Genomic DNA, 14,624 nt, shown 5'->3' with positions numbered 1-14,624 from the left:
AGGAAGGCATCAATCACTGTCACCAAGGAAGGCACAAGGGTTTATTTTTGCGTTTATCAACGTAAAATAATAAATAAATCTCGTTGTATGGCCTGTCAGGCAGGTCACATAACTTTGAAAGCTTTTGCGAGCAGAAGATACAGTGGCCACCTGGCTCATCGCGAGATCCTTTATTAAGTGATCCTTTATCAATGTAGGGAATTGTACCGTATACCCTCTTCTCTATTTCTAAAAAGAACGGCCTGCCTCGAGCTCTGACAATGAACGCTGGTTTTTCTTAAGACTTCAAAGGAAAAATATAACATCACAAAAAGAAATTTGATGAAATCGTCGACAGGATTTAATGCATTACACCAAGAAGAGAGATAAGGCCATAGAAAGTATTTAGTACTTCTGAGACTTGGAAAGCGTTTGGGGAAGATAAAAGCAACAACCTGGAAGTTTCAATGGCTCCGTAGCAGAGGCATCGGCAAATTCGTCGCTCGTATAGGCATTCAAGCTTTAGTCGCTTCCCGTATTTTATTGTGCTGTTTCCTTCTTTCCGCTTCTTAATTTCTATGGTTTCATTAATATATTTCGGTTTCTGCATCTTGAGGTCCCTGCAATGAATGTCAAGGTGCCCGCTGATCACTATCTCCACTGGTGATGCAGGCTATCGCGGACATAGTGGCCCATTTGTACAATACAGGCCAAGACACAAATTAATTAAATGTTATGGAATTAATATCGAACTGCGTCGGTGGGAATTTATAGGCGCATTTTGTGGTTCCTGGTGCACGCGCATTCTTCCTGCAAGGCAGGCTAAACTTCCATGAAATGAGTGTGCAAGAGTACCGATAGATTTTTGTTTTCAAGATGTGAAAAGAATTCCGAATGCAATGCATTGTAGTGGACCTCCTTTTTCCTTTTTCTTTTTTATAAGAACCTCCTTGCGGCTCACTGCCCAAGACGGAAGCAATGCATCTTTCCCGTCCTTTTTTTGCTTGGGAAAGTTTGTTTTGGAGCAGGAAAATCCCGTCCCGGGCGAGTTCAAATTTGTGCTATTGCAGACTGCAATATAGTTTTCATGCGTGGCCACAGAATTCCGCCAACATAAACAACGAAGGAAGAACACAACGCTTGGGCTGGGCAGCTTCACAGCGTCCGTGCGGCGCGAATGGGCGAGTGTTTCCAGCATGGACTTCCCTTTCCGCCGGTTGTAGCGAGCGCTGCCGTTTTTCGGCGCTGAGACGCATCGTCACTCGGGAGAAGGTGCGTAAATCTCAGTTGCAAGCCAAGCCGAAAACGAGTGAAATAGAACAAGCTGCACCACTTTGTTCTTCATAAACTCTGCCTGGTGACTATTAGGTGTTAGTCCCCATGGAAGCAATAGTTGCTCTGGGAAGGACTAAATGTTAGTCTCCTCAAAACTAACCACTGGCAACGCTATTACACTTTTCTGGCTTAGGCGGTAGAGTGGCACTACATTTACACAAAGAAATAATACGCATCTAGTTTTATTATTATTATTATTATTATTATTATTATTATTATTATTATTATTATTATTATTATTATTATTATTATTATTATTATTATTATTATTATTATTATTATTATTATTATTATTATTATTATTATTATTATTATTATTATTATTATTCAAGTATCTCGCAGGTTCCAAACATGGAACAATGTGTGAGAGCAGGGATACAATATATTGTAGTAAAGAATGGTACATAGCCTAAGATAGACTAAAGCGAACATTGATACAGAATTTGAACTGCAGGCAATTAGAAAAAAAAAAAACTTTGCTCAGAATAGAGGTCCCTTATTTTGTACCACTATGCATGTAAAATGTTCAGCAGCCCAAACTCAAGTGATGTGCAGTCTCGGTGCAACTACAAAGAGATGGGAAGCCCTTCCACGTCGGTGCATACGCTCGGCGAACATTGCGCAATCGGCGTCCGTATTTAGGAGAGCCCGAGGCACACCACGCCCGCGAACAGGAAAAAGGAAGTATCTGCAGCAGCAGCGGCGCTCTTGTCTCCGTGCTACTTAAGAAGGTCGCGGCGAATCGGCAGGCAAGAACCACAGAAACGTAGCGAAACTCCAAGTTTTGTTGGAGACCATGTCGTATACTTCAACTTGAATCTATATCAAGCTCCTAGACTTCTCAGTAGAAATTTCTGGGAGTTTTGGGATGACGACGCCATCGCCTATACGTTGCCACTGGCGCATTCGCATGAAGCAACGCGACTGGATCGGCCGGCTCGAACATAAGCGACGCGATTTCAGTGTTGATCTGTTACCGCCGCCTATCGCTCGGTACCCTCGGACTGTCATTGAAGTATAATTATGATAATACACCGTCTATTTTACAGATTAAGCAGCATGAAGTGCAATAAAAACTGGTGAAAATTGTTCTTATGCGGTAAGGAGACTTGCAAGAAGTGACTCCTGCCGCTCCCATCGATAATAATTAACAATATCTATAGTAACGACAGTCTTTCTCGTCTTTTATTCTCAGCCAGCCTTTGCTGAACTATCTCGATGCTCTCATATCCATGGATTAGAAGAAACTAGCGCCTGCAGGTTCTTAGCTAGAAACTGTGCTAGGAATACAGCCTTCGCTCGCAGAAAAATTAGAATGGAAGTTACATAACCGCAAAGCATTTGCAATTGGTTGTCTCAGGAGCTGTGTCCGGGCGATGAGCGTTGTATTCTATTAACACAAAGCTTGAGTGACGCGATGAGCGGTAACTCTTAGGCGGCCCACGGCTCGTCGCGAGATGTAGTCGTGGCCTCGCTAGGCTTGTCGCCTTAATTATCGTCACATGCGATTAACGCTTGATTGCTATTATTATTATTATTATTATTATTATTATTATTATTATTATTATTATTATTATTATTATTATTATTATTATTATTATTATTATTATTATTATTATTATTATTATTATTATTATTATTATTCAAGTATCTCGCAGGTTCCAAACATGGAACAATGTGTGAGAGCAGGGATACAATATATTGTAGTAAAGAATGGTACATAGCCTAAGATAGACTAAAGCGAACATTGATACAGAATTTGAACTGCAGGCAATTAGAAAAAAAAAAAACTTTGCTCAGAATAGAGGTTCCTTATTTTGTACCACTATGCATGTAAAATGTTCAGCAGCCCAAACTCAAGTGATGTGCAGTCTCGGTGCAACTACAAAGAGATGGGAAGCCCTGTTATTAGGAGCGAGTCTGAAAAAATTTTCGAAAATATTTTTTGAAAGGAAATAGCATGCAGTAACTGCATCGAGACTTCTTTGCGGACGCCTCGACCATTTCACAGAAAAGGGATGAAGGGGAGAAAGAAAAGAGAGAAAGAGGTGCCGTAGTGCGGCCGCCGAAGTCGAGATTCAATCTCGCGTCCTCGTGTTTCTTGGCCAAGTGCTTGATCATTGAACAGATTGTTTTGGAGCTTGGCTGTTAAGAGTGAATTCCAGAGCCGATTGATAGTCAGCTCTGGTCAGATCCTGGCTTGAGGGGCATCTGATGGTGGCACGTCATACGACCACCTCATGACCACGTGACATTGCGTGCCGATGACAGTACTGCCAGGTGGCGTCAAAAGGTAACGGTGTCAGCGTGGGCGTTCAGCCTTCCGGATATGGCGCTAGTCTAGTTACCACAAGTATGCAGCCGACTGCAAAGCACGCTCTCTGCTCACTCATCCCGCTGCTGCTGAGCTCCTGATAATTTGAACTACGAGCAGCCTGAGGAGCCCTGCAGCATGAAACCGATTCCATAATCATAGTCATTTTTTTTTAATGTCAAGTACTTTCTTCGGTTGCTCCTACCCATTTTCACTGCACGTGTGGTGTGCTGTAGCCGCGCAAAATATGCGACCATGTTTTGCTTCACGTCTTTGCTGGATGCGTAATGCCACCTCACGGTGTTCTAAGGTGACACTCAAATTCATCTGAAATGAAGCCAGTGAATATTACATTGAACACTTCTTAAAATGCTACTATGTGTTGTCAAAGTCATTATGCCCGCATTAGTACCAGATCGAAGGCAGCATAAGGATGACCATTGTACAATGTTTCAGTGCAGCGATCACGACGGTATCAAGGGAGTCGCAGTGTCGACAGTTCTATTATCCCACACGCAATAATTGTCAGAATAATTGCACAGTAAAGAATTGTTCCCGCATTGTGACTGTATAGCGCAGTTAACAAAACACTTCTTGTTTCTCGAATGGTACGTTGCAAGACAATGGTGGCTCGGCAGGTGTTCTTCCTGGTTACGACAGCTGCCACGCATGGGGGAGCAAGGTCTTCGGTTACAAAGCACAGCTGGCCACCTTGAACTACATAGACGGCGTGGTATGTAGAAGTGAACTACGGCTGCTTAGCCACGCTGCTCCTGTCTGCAAACAAACCGCGTCTGAATCAACGTCTGCGCTTCGAGCCCGCGCAAGAGAAACACGGCTGGGGAAACGGCTGGGGAAACGTCTATGGCTTCGTGATGTCGACAATGGACTGCAGTTTCGAGCTGGTTCGATGGCAGTCTGAAACGTTATGAGCCCAGTTATTATTGCAGCCGGTAGTGATCGCGCTGCATTCTAAATTGCGCGAAGCATTTTTCATGGTTTCATTATAGAGCGAACTGAAATGCGAACAGGGGAAAATCTATTCGCAGAAGAGGTTTGGCTCACCAACGGCCCTTTTTGTGCAGAGCAAATAATTCCGACTCATTGGGAATCTTTAAATGGCACAGACACCACACAGACACCGCGTGGCTGTTTTGACGTCTGCACACTATATCGACGTCCTTGGCTATCTTGACGTCTAACTGATTTTTTCAGTTCTGAATGATTAACTAATTACTCCACATCAACGCAACTTAGCACACAGACACATTTTTTTCCTGATACATCAATTCTTTTACTCACTAATCCATTTCTCGACAATGACGATGTGTCACCCACTGTGGACGTTTTGCCTCAAAGCTCCGTTGGAGACCCGTGTTCTGAGCAGAGTCCTGCTCATCTAGCTATGCGTTCGTTCTGACGGCGGCGTCAGAACACTGGCGCGTGCGCAGTGCCGATGCTGTGATTACGGCATATGATAGCAGCGCTGAATTATTGGCGCACCGCGATGTTGGGCCCTCCTCCTATACTGCACGTGTCCTCTCACAGTGCGCCTAAGGTGTCCACGGAGAAATGAGATTGTTTTGGTCCTTTTACCATTGCGCCTAGAAACCAGAACGCAAAGTGGTAAATACTCGTTCCGGCAGCGCCTAGCGTTTGCATGTCGTTCCTGTACGACGGTTTACAGAGTGGAGAGCTTGTCTTATTAAACCTCGTTCGGTGCCGTATGTTGGCTCGAAATCACCTCTTCGAGTTGCTAACAGTGGAAGCTGAAAGTATTCCATGCTTAAAACACGCTGTCTGTGGCGCCCTTTGACCAAGCACTGCACACTTAGAGAGCGTTATGGGTGCTTAACGCGCGTCATTCAGCGTCGCAAACGGAGCGCGCGACCCAGAGTGGAAACAGAGCCCCTTCTCCGTGTTCGCTCCACTTTCTTATCCGCGGCCGCTACTCCGATGATAGGGAGGTCAACAGAGCGCGCGCCTTCTCGAGCGCCTTGGCGCTGGCTGCGAGTCTCGGCCACCTGTAACAGTAATGCAAACTGCGCACCTCCGACGCACGTCCTGGCTTCCACGCTACACGCGCACATCTGCCTCCCTCCTTCCATGCCTCGAGTCTTCGGGTCCCGTCGTCAAGGTAAATAAACAGTGTCTGTGCCCGCCCTGCAAACGCGCTTATTCGGCTCGGAGGGCGAAATTTGCTTTCTTCGACACACGGGAGTTTTCAGCAGGCAAATATGTGTATTGTGGTCAGCACAAGGAGCACTGCAAAGCTTTCTCCATTCGATGCCAACGTCCTCCGATATTTACAATTTCAGTTAAACCTACTCCGAATAGTAATGTTACATTATAAGGCAACGAGCTCCATTGCTCAGTGCACGAGGAATTTGCTTCTCGCCTCCGCCGCGACCAAGGTTAAATGAATAGTTCCCTAATTTTCAGCACTTTGTTGCAGAACTTCTCGCAGCGTAAGAAGGGGCTCCATTTCACGCACCTATACTGTCTGACCGAGCAGAAACACGCGATTACATAAGCGCCATATTTATTTATTTGCGTGCTGCCCACAAAAAGCTTTTTGCTGTCTCAGCCACATCGTGGCTTTAGTCAGTGCGTGTTACTGGACACATGCCGTGTCCTGGATCGGCTGATATCAGAGATGGTCAGAATTGAGCTTGTGTAGTCAGGAGCAGAGTTCATGCTCTTAAATACGCGTACTTAAGGAGTCATTGTGGCTTAGGAACCAGCGTGCAACGTGAGATCTTGGTAGCGTGACCATTTGTGCCTTCCCTGACTGATAGACAGGAGACTACTTTGCGAGGGGCTGGTGCGCCTTCTTCACTTTTTTAGTCTCGCTACGAACCTTTCCGGTGTTCACTTTTCCTTGATAACGAAAGAGGTTTCTCTTCGTTTCAACATACCGGTGTTTCTGTAATGATGTCGCTATCAAGGGTTCTCAAAGGGATAGTAGCACCCACGCAAAAGTGCCCAGTTTACAACTATGTGCTAGAGGCCTGGGATCCAGATGATGCGAAAACTGCCTTAGAGTTGCTGGTGGGCGTCCAGCTACTTTCCCCACTTGGTCACTCGATATCCGGCCTTTCCGCCGAGAAGGCGTGTCATAAATGCTCAGTGGTGGCTCCGAGCTTGAGACCCCGTAGCTCAATCACTGCAAAATCTCCTCACTAGTGTCGCGAAATATCAGTACGCCTGAATGCAGCCGTCTAGGATGAAGCCCACGCGTCATGACATCTCTGATGCGGAGAGCACTCCAGGGAAGCCATTGCGCCACAATGATCTGCTGTGCCGTTCGTCTACACGGGCGAAAGGGCAGCGCCTCTTCCTCTGCGCTCGCCGACAGAATGAGACTCGCTCCCTGTAACGAGAGGCCGCTGCATCATCATCATCATGATCATCGTCCGTGCAACGCGCAACAATGAGACTTCTAATCTAATCTTATTTGGCACAGCCACCCGTTATTCCGGCACCTTGAAACTCTCCCCTGCGCGAGCTCTCCTCGCAAAACATGCATGCCACTTAAGAGACGACTCCGCAACAGCGGGGAATGGGGGAGGGGAAAGGAAGAGGTGGTGAGGGAGGGGCGCAGTCTGGCGCAGTGCATCGAGGAACAAGAAGGGCGAGCAGAAGAGGGCGATAGCGAAAGGTTACGCGTGCCGGCGACGAGGAGGTGACTGACACATCGCTCTCGCTTTCCGCGACGGCGGCTGTGGTTCTCCCTCTCTCTCTCTCCCTCGCTCTTGTCGGAAGCAGAACCTCTCCCTCGCAGTCCGGTTCGGCCGGAGAGAGGAAGAAGAGAAAAAAAACGAGCTTCACTGAATCCGCAGTCGCCGCCTTCGTCGGTGTTTCAAAGCCGCACCACCGTGTCACCTGTCCGCGCGCTGTGTCTCGCAGTGCGAGATTCTCCGCTCCCCTACACGGCAGCAGCAGCAGCAGCAGCAGAATCAGAGCAGTCGCCAAAAGTGCGACAAGAAAGGAGTTGGTAGACGTAAGCGAGCCTCGCTGGCCGATCCGGCTCGACGGCAACTGCAGAGAAGAGCAACGGCGACCGGAGAAGTCTGCGGGGGGGTTTCTCTTACGCAGTGGAGCGACGCCTCTGGGAATCCCTCGGCTCGGCTATAAGCTCCTGTGCAGTTTGTGTGTTCCACGAGTCAGTCGCAACAAGACACAAGTAGCAGAGCCCCTTCCCAGGTCAGTCGGACGACGGTGTGCATTTTCTTCGCACTTTGTCGATACGTGGTAGCGTGTTCAATGCAGACTTCCCAGCGCACTCTTCAGAGTGGAAGGAGCGCAGATTTGTCATGCGTTTGGAGCACTTTCATGTTCAACATGCGGAATATTTTAGTTTTTCGCCGTGCTGTTCGGCAGTTATTTTCCTGATTTGGTTGTATTATACACCTCTCTACACATAGCAGCGCTGTTTTGCGTGTGTTCTATTTCTTGTTGAATGAAGATTTAACTCAAACTAAAGAAGAAAAAAAAAAGTTTATTTCGTTTGCCTGGCATCGTTGCGTGTGACTAGAAGGTGAGCATTGAAGGCGCACACAGAGGTGAAGGCAGGGTTGCGGTGAAGAATGAGGACATGGAGAGCACGTGGAGACGTCACGCATTGTTTGGGGCGTCTGCAATAATGCGAGCTCTTCACGAAGTCCCGACAAACATCACTTTTATTAGGTGTCAGGCGAAGGAAAGAACTGAGACACAGTATGTGTACATCACATAAAGAATACGTATTGGAAACTGCTGTCAGGATCCTTATTTCGCTGAGAGCAGTAGACAGGCCGCATGCGCTCTCCGCGGGGTTCGGCTCTCCATGGTTCACCGCAAGTGTAAGAAAGTGCCTGTTTTGGCTAGCAAGCACGGGTAATCGGCGATCGATCCCATGAGGGCAATATGTCATGAAACTGCAAATAACCGTTACATGTGTATTGTGCGCTGCCGAGGCTACATCTAATAGTCAGTGTTTTGCGATAGCGTGACTTGATTCGCGATTTTTTATTGTTGATATATGACGGATAAAAATTCTGGCATGGAAAGAGGCGCCTCATAACACAAATAATTTCTGCGCATCGAAAGTAATAAACGCTGTCACACGTCGCAAAAAAGTTGAGGCGCTATGTATATAGACGATATCAGTGTTGAGCGCGCGCACATCTGCGACGACTCTGACATCCTGTTTTGTCGCGAGTGTATTCACTGTAACAATATTAGTAATGCTCATATGGACGTGACATATCCGTCTCGAGAAAGAACAAATCTATCTGCGAGTTCACTCAAGAATTTTCGCAAATCCAATGCTAAATACTAGCTTGCTGCGTGAGGTTATGAGTGATTCTCACGCCAGCAGGGAAGTAGCTGGAAACATCAGCTGGCTTTTAGGCAAAGCGCATTAATGCGTCCTTCGTTTACGGTGACTGTCCTGCACGTGTTACACAGTTGTGACGAAACAGCGAGCGACATTTCCGCTAGGCAGCAATGAAAGAGTGGCTCCCCGAGATTCAGATTATCTCGCGAACCGCCGATCTCACTTGACAGCCAACGAGCGCCTCAGTAACGACCACTCCTCATCTTGCGTAACCGTCGACTGTGGCTTCGCCTCTCATCAACCGTGAAAGGCGTCAAAGCGCTTCTCTAATATTTTCGAAACTATGTGCCTGAGCGGCCAGCTGGAAGCGCACTGGATTTTTATTTGCATCCCTTTAATTTTGATAGCACGGAATTTGTGCTCTGGTTTCCCACCATTTATATCCTCTTACCATAAGCAGAAGAGCCAAACAAACAATATTTCTTGTTTCCTTCCTGCTGGCTTCTCGTTTCACAGTGTGTTCTTTCATTCTCTATTGTTTACCATATTTCCTTCGGACTCAGAGCACGCAACATTGCGATGAATATACTGATGGTCATATATCCATTAATATAATTCGTTGTGCTTAAAGAACTCATCAACGTTGAAGAGTGGAGAGTGCCGATCTTTCTGATCACTATTTTTTAATTATAAATAAATGGTTGTGCACGGAAGAAAAACAGGCAGAAATGTTCTTCGTGCAACCTCCAACTACATTGCAGTTAGTTGAGGAAATCGATGAGTATTGCGGTGTTCCTCTATTATCTAGCAATACGAAACGAAAGGCACATTCAGCTGTGAAGAAACGCGCAAACAAAATGAAAGGGGGGGGGGGGGGGGGGGGCATGCGCTCACAGTGACAAAAAAAAAGCAATAAATCGTAAAGCACCTCAAATGGCTCATAGTTAACGAGGCATAACATCTCAAAACGACTCAGGCTATGAAGGGCACCGAAGAAAGCACTTGCTGCTGGGCTAGTTGGTTTTGGTTTCATAATTAAAATAGTCACTTACCTTTGTGTTTGTCTGTTTTTTGCGCCTTAAACTATTTTAATTATGACACTGAAGTAGCTGTTTTTAGTTCGGTGTTTCCGCTTTCGGAACCACGTCTTGTCTCTGCCGCTCCTAAGGCCGTTCACTCAGCATCTCACGAAGGCGCTTGGCAATTATTTTCTAACGTGGCTCGTATCATCAGGTACGTGCACCTGGTCCTAACAGTACATAAAGTAAGCAAAGTATACACAGTTATATGACAGTTGTTGCAAAATTGCTTTGCTGTCACATGTGCGAGAGGAAAGAGCAGTGTCAATTGCGTAGGCCGACTTCCCACCCGACGATAATTCACGTACGAGTTACAGAAAGTGGACAGGTGGCCGTCATTATCCAACGCACGCGCAATGCCTTATCGCACTGCATACATATCATTACTGAAAGACGCGTTTAGTCGGCCTTTTCTAGCCTTTTAATTAACTTTTTTTTTTCTGGCTGTAACGCGTACTACGGTACGTCTCGACAGCACCTTTCGTGGTGATTTTCTTTTCTTGCGCCCTCCAAGCTTGGCCGTCAAGGCGCGCGGGCGACCGGTAGTGCGAGACGCTGGCTGATCGAATCATGCGGTGCATGACGAATAGGTACGGTACAGTGGAGGCAACACGTCTCAGTTCTTTTCCGTGGCAAGTATCATATAAGGGCTCTATGCACAGAGGCCTAACGAAACTAAAGAGTCAGGAAATGTGAAACTTGCAGTAAGTTTACCTGTTGGGCTGCATGGGCATGAAGTAAAAGGTCAACTGCTTCAAAATATTGTCAAGAGCAGGCCGAGAGTTCGACGATATCACCCCAACTTTTGCATGACAGTTGACTTTCTACCACATTGGACTTTGAGTCGCCGTTATGTATTCTAACACTATACCTGGCAGTAAACATGCAGTATGAAGAGAGGACAGCGACCAAAACCAGCGAGTTGCACTTTAAAAACAAGGCTTAATTCGTTTAATCTTTACCAGCGGGCTTTCGCGGTTCTTGTCGAATCTAAGCTACGCTCTTTTGAGTATTATTGGCCTTGATTTATGAAAATTCAGCTAAAATGCTTGCAGGTTCATGTAGGGGGTTCATAGGTCGTTGCTTCGCTGCATATCAGTCGCAGAGCAGGCTTCCCCGTGTGAATAGCGGCGTCCCGCACGAGGTCGTTTCCTGACTATTATCAGCGATAATAACGTTAACGATCGTCCTCCGCTCGTCTTTTCCCCGAGCAGCGCTTTTGCATGTGCGCCTCTCAGATTGGCCAAGCTAGGAAAAGAAATAAAGAACCGGAAGAGCTATTCGTCGTACCCCATGTGTCCCGCTCGCTTTCCATAACTTTTTCATAACTGTGGCGTAATTCCGCTTATCACAGCACTCCGTGTAGTGTTATACGATGCGATTTCTTGGTGCATGTATAGCATACATGTGATAGTCATGCAGGCTTGAGTAGCAAGTGCATGCTAAATGCAATGAGAAATGGTTTGACACTGCCCGGAATGCTTTACTACAAAAACCTGTATCACAATTTTGATACAGATGTCGGGAAAACTGCCGTCACATTCCATGTCCTCCAGGGCTGTGTATATACAAACAAATGACATGTATTTCACTATTGAAGGGGTGGTTCCTGCGATCGCGGATGACTTTGCGTCGCCAGATTACATCGTAGCGTTTGCGTTATCGTACGGCTGCTTTATTACGAATGATTAGCGCCATCTGCAACTACACAAGCACCGCTGGATTTTCTTGTAATGTTACCAATAATACTTTCGCAATTATGAGGTTCAATAAATTCTTCCGCACACCTAAACCTTTGCTGCTGACAGTACCGTTACTAGTATTGCTAGTTACGCGTGCAATAATTTTTAGCACAGCAACAGAAATATTCGTGTGTCACGGATAGAAATTGCTGCATCTCACCTTACACCTTTCAGGGTGTTGACGAATGCTCGGTGAAAGCAGCGCACGTGAAAAAAAAAAAAAAAGCGTTAAAGCAGCGCCGTCAGTTGGCAGAATCGCCTCATTTTTTTAGGGGTCCACACATTTCATTTATACTAGTGCAACGTTGGGGCCAAATGTCATTCCAAAGCGGGGTGCTAACGGCAGTACGACGATCACCTCGTTCACGAGCTAGTTTCAAGGTCAGAGTGCGCATAGGCAAGCAGAAGCGTGAAGAAGGAGAAAGCTGGCCTTTCTCGGGTTGTACCGAAAACCGTGCAAATAAAAATCCCGCGTACCTATTATGTTGTTATTGTTATTTCTACTTATAAGGCAACGTGTTTAGCCAAACAGTGCAAACACGAGTTAACGATTCCAGGCTGGCAAACATTGTCCACTCAGTGCTCCTGGTCTCCGTGGGAGATTACATTCCTTAAACTAGATATCCCGCCTTTATGCCGTCAAGCAGAGGGATAACGACGCGCCCACACATACCGGTGGCCCGCTCACTGATAAAAAAAAAAACGCTGGCGTGGCCTCGGGCCGCTCCTTCACCGCGTGCCGCCTGACTGCGCGCGGTGCTCCCACATTGTTGTCGGGGGAGCTTGGTTGCGTAACCTATGCATTGCTGATTTTCTGCAGTCATGTACCCCTTAACCGCTCTATCTGGAGTGCTCGCTCTTTGCGGGGACGCTAAACGCTGTGTACGGGCGAGCCGATTTATCGCTCGTGCAAGTGGTGGCTGCGACCAAGCGATGTACGATTCTTGGTGAAGCGCCCTTTTACTATGCCAAGCCAATGCTAGCCAAAGACAGCGCTAAGAGTCACTGCGCTCGCTCTGTGCAGTGTACGGAGCGTTTGCTTCTGCGCGCAAAAAAAGAAAATAGAATGCTAAAGCTGCCCTATCCATGGTTTACAGATGATACCTCCTCGAACACTGCGGTTGCCACCAGCCGTCATAGCTATAGATAGGCTTGAGGGCAGTGCATGACCTTGGGTTCCCTCTTCACCTACGCGTTTCAAAATCAGAGTTGTAGGAAACCTCGACCTTAGTATACGATGGTGTCTTTGATGGCAACGAGGCCAGCCCATATTTGGTTAATCCGGAGATAAGGGACCACAATTCAGGGAAGGATTGTTTAGATGCAATGAAGAGATTCCTAAGACGAAGAAACTTGAGGCAGATGAAGAAGCGACAGTCGCATAATTTTCCCTCTGGTGACGGGCTTGAATGGCCTCTCATGTGCGGCATGGACTGCCCTGCCACGAATCGCATGCGCTGTCTTTCAGCGCGCTAGAGCTCCGAGCAGAGACGTGTAGACATCACGGAGCTAATCGCCCGCCGTGAAATTTCGTCGACCTACACTCTGCCACTGCTTTTCCGTGACTGTGGTAACCCACACGTCACCTGCTCAGTCAGATTTTTGGTCACGAGTGGGACAGTGCATCGCAGAGTGCAAGTGAAGAGCTCCACGTTGTTCGAAAGTAATTCGCAGTCCTCCATTACACAACGTCTCTGATAGCTCAAATGCAGCTTCGGGACATCATTCGAACCAATCTGTCAATCAGGCGTCTTCGTCCTTTGTCCGACATTGAGAGAAGACAAAAGGAGATAGTTCGAATTTTTTAAGGTCGCTGCTGCCGCTTCAATCTTGGCTCACTTCCGCGCTTGAAGGAGCGACACAGAAATTTCATGAACGCAACGATATTTGCTGCGCAGCGCGAGAGTGTATTGCAGTTTTACACGAGGCGTGATCGGCTAGTGCTTTGGTGCCCGGTTCCGGAAAGCTGGTCTGTTCGTTCTGGCGAAGGTTCGTAACCCAGACGTAGCAATGTTTTTTCGGCGTAGCTTTAGCGATGCGCAGCTGATACTGGCGCATGCGCAATACCTAGCATTCGCAGATCAATGACCTTGCAGAATGAAGACAACGATGTTTGCTGCACAGCGTGAGAGTTCGAGGTCAAATACTCGGAGCCAGATGACCTTGAGGTTTGCCATGGGAGCAGCAGAGATTGAGTTCTAAAATAACAAAAAAAAAAGAACGTGGGACTTATAGTTTCATACGGTTTAACATCCCAAACCGACTCAGACTATGATGCCAAGGCGCAGTAGTGAAGGGCTCCGGAGATTTCGATCGCCTGGAGCTCATTAACGATCACTTGCATCGCATTGCACAATCGCCTCGTTTTTTCGCCTTCCTCGAAAAGCGGCAGCTGCGGCCTGACGCGCGTCCTTGGGATCAGCAGTTGAGATTAGGTATGTTTATCTTTTTCGGGAGAGAGAAGGTGATGGATCCCATTACATACAGAAAGGCGCGTTTATCGCAGAGCGTATACGGAAGTGCGCTGGCGAGCGCACGATAAAACGGATAACACTTATCTAAACGGAACAATTGCTGCTCAGGTTTACCTGGATTGGTTTTTAGCGTAAAATACCAGCGTAAAATACCTAAGACCCGACAATCAATGAAGCAAGTCATAACACGGGCTATTTACAAAGTTTTTGCAGATGAATGTATGTTTTTTTAAATATTCTTGAAGCGAGCTAAGCGAAATAGTTAAGATAACAGCTGAGTGAAAGCACCATTGCTGTGGGCGCAAAACTTATACGGCCTCCGCTCAGTGCCGTTGCCAACTGAACAACGTTTGTCTCGGCTGCTCTTCCTTTTAATATTGA

General features: G+C 46.8%; 1 protein-coding gene across 1 annotated transcript in view; it reads left to right on the top strand.

Moving 5' to 3' along the window:
- Positions 1-7,511: 7,511 nt before the first annotated feature.
- Positions 7,512-14,624, top strand: part of LOC146197491 (monocarboxylate transporter 12-like) — a 40,228-nt gene continuing 33,115 nt past the window's right edge. The window contains exon 1 of the mRNA XM_084596485.1: positions 7,512-7,834. The gene's annotated coding sequence lies outside the window, so the exon portion shown is untranslated. The remainder of the gene's footprint in view (positions 7,835-14,624) is intronic.

Source organism: Amblyomma maculatum, chromosome 3 (genome assembly GCF_055883805.1).
Source record: "Amblyomma maculatum isolate TAMU_Amacu chromosome 3, ASM5588380v1, whole genome shotgun sequence".
In the NCBI taxonomy this organism is placed as follows: domain Eukaryota; kingdom Metazoa; phylum Arthropoda; class Arachnida; order Ixodida; family Ixodidae; genus Amblyomma; species Amblyomma maculatum.
Note: the sequence above shows the minus strand (reverse complement) of the source record. Positions and strands in the feature narration are given on the sequence as shown.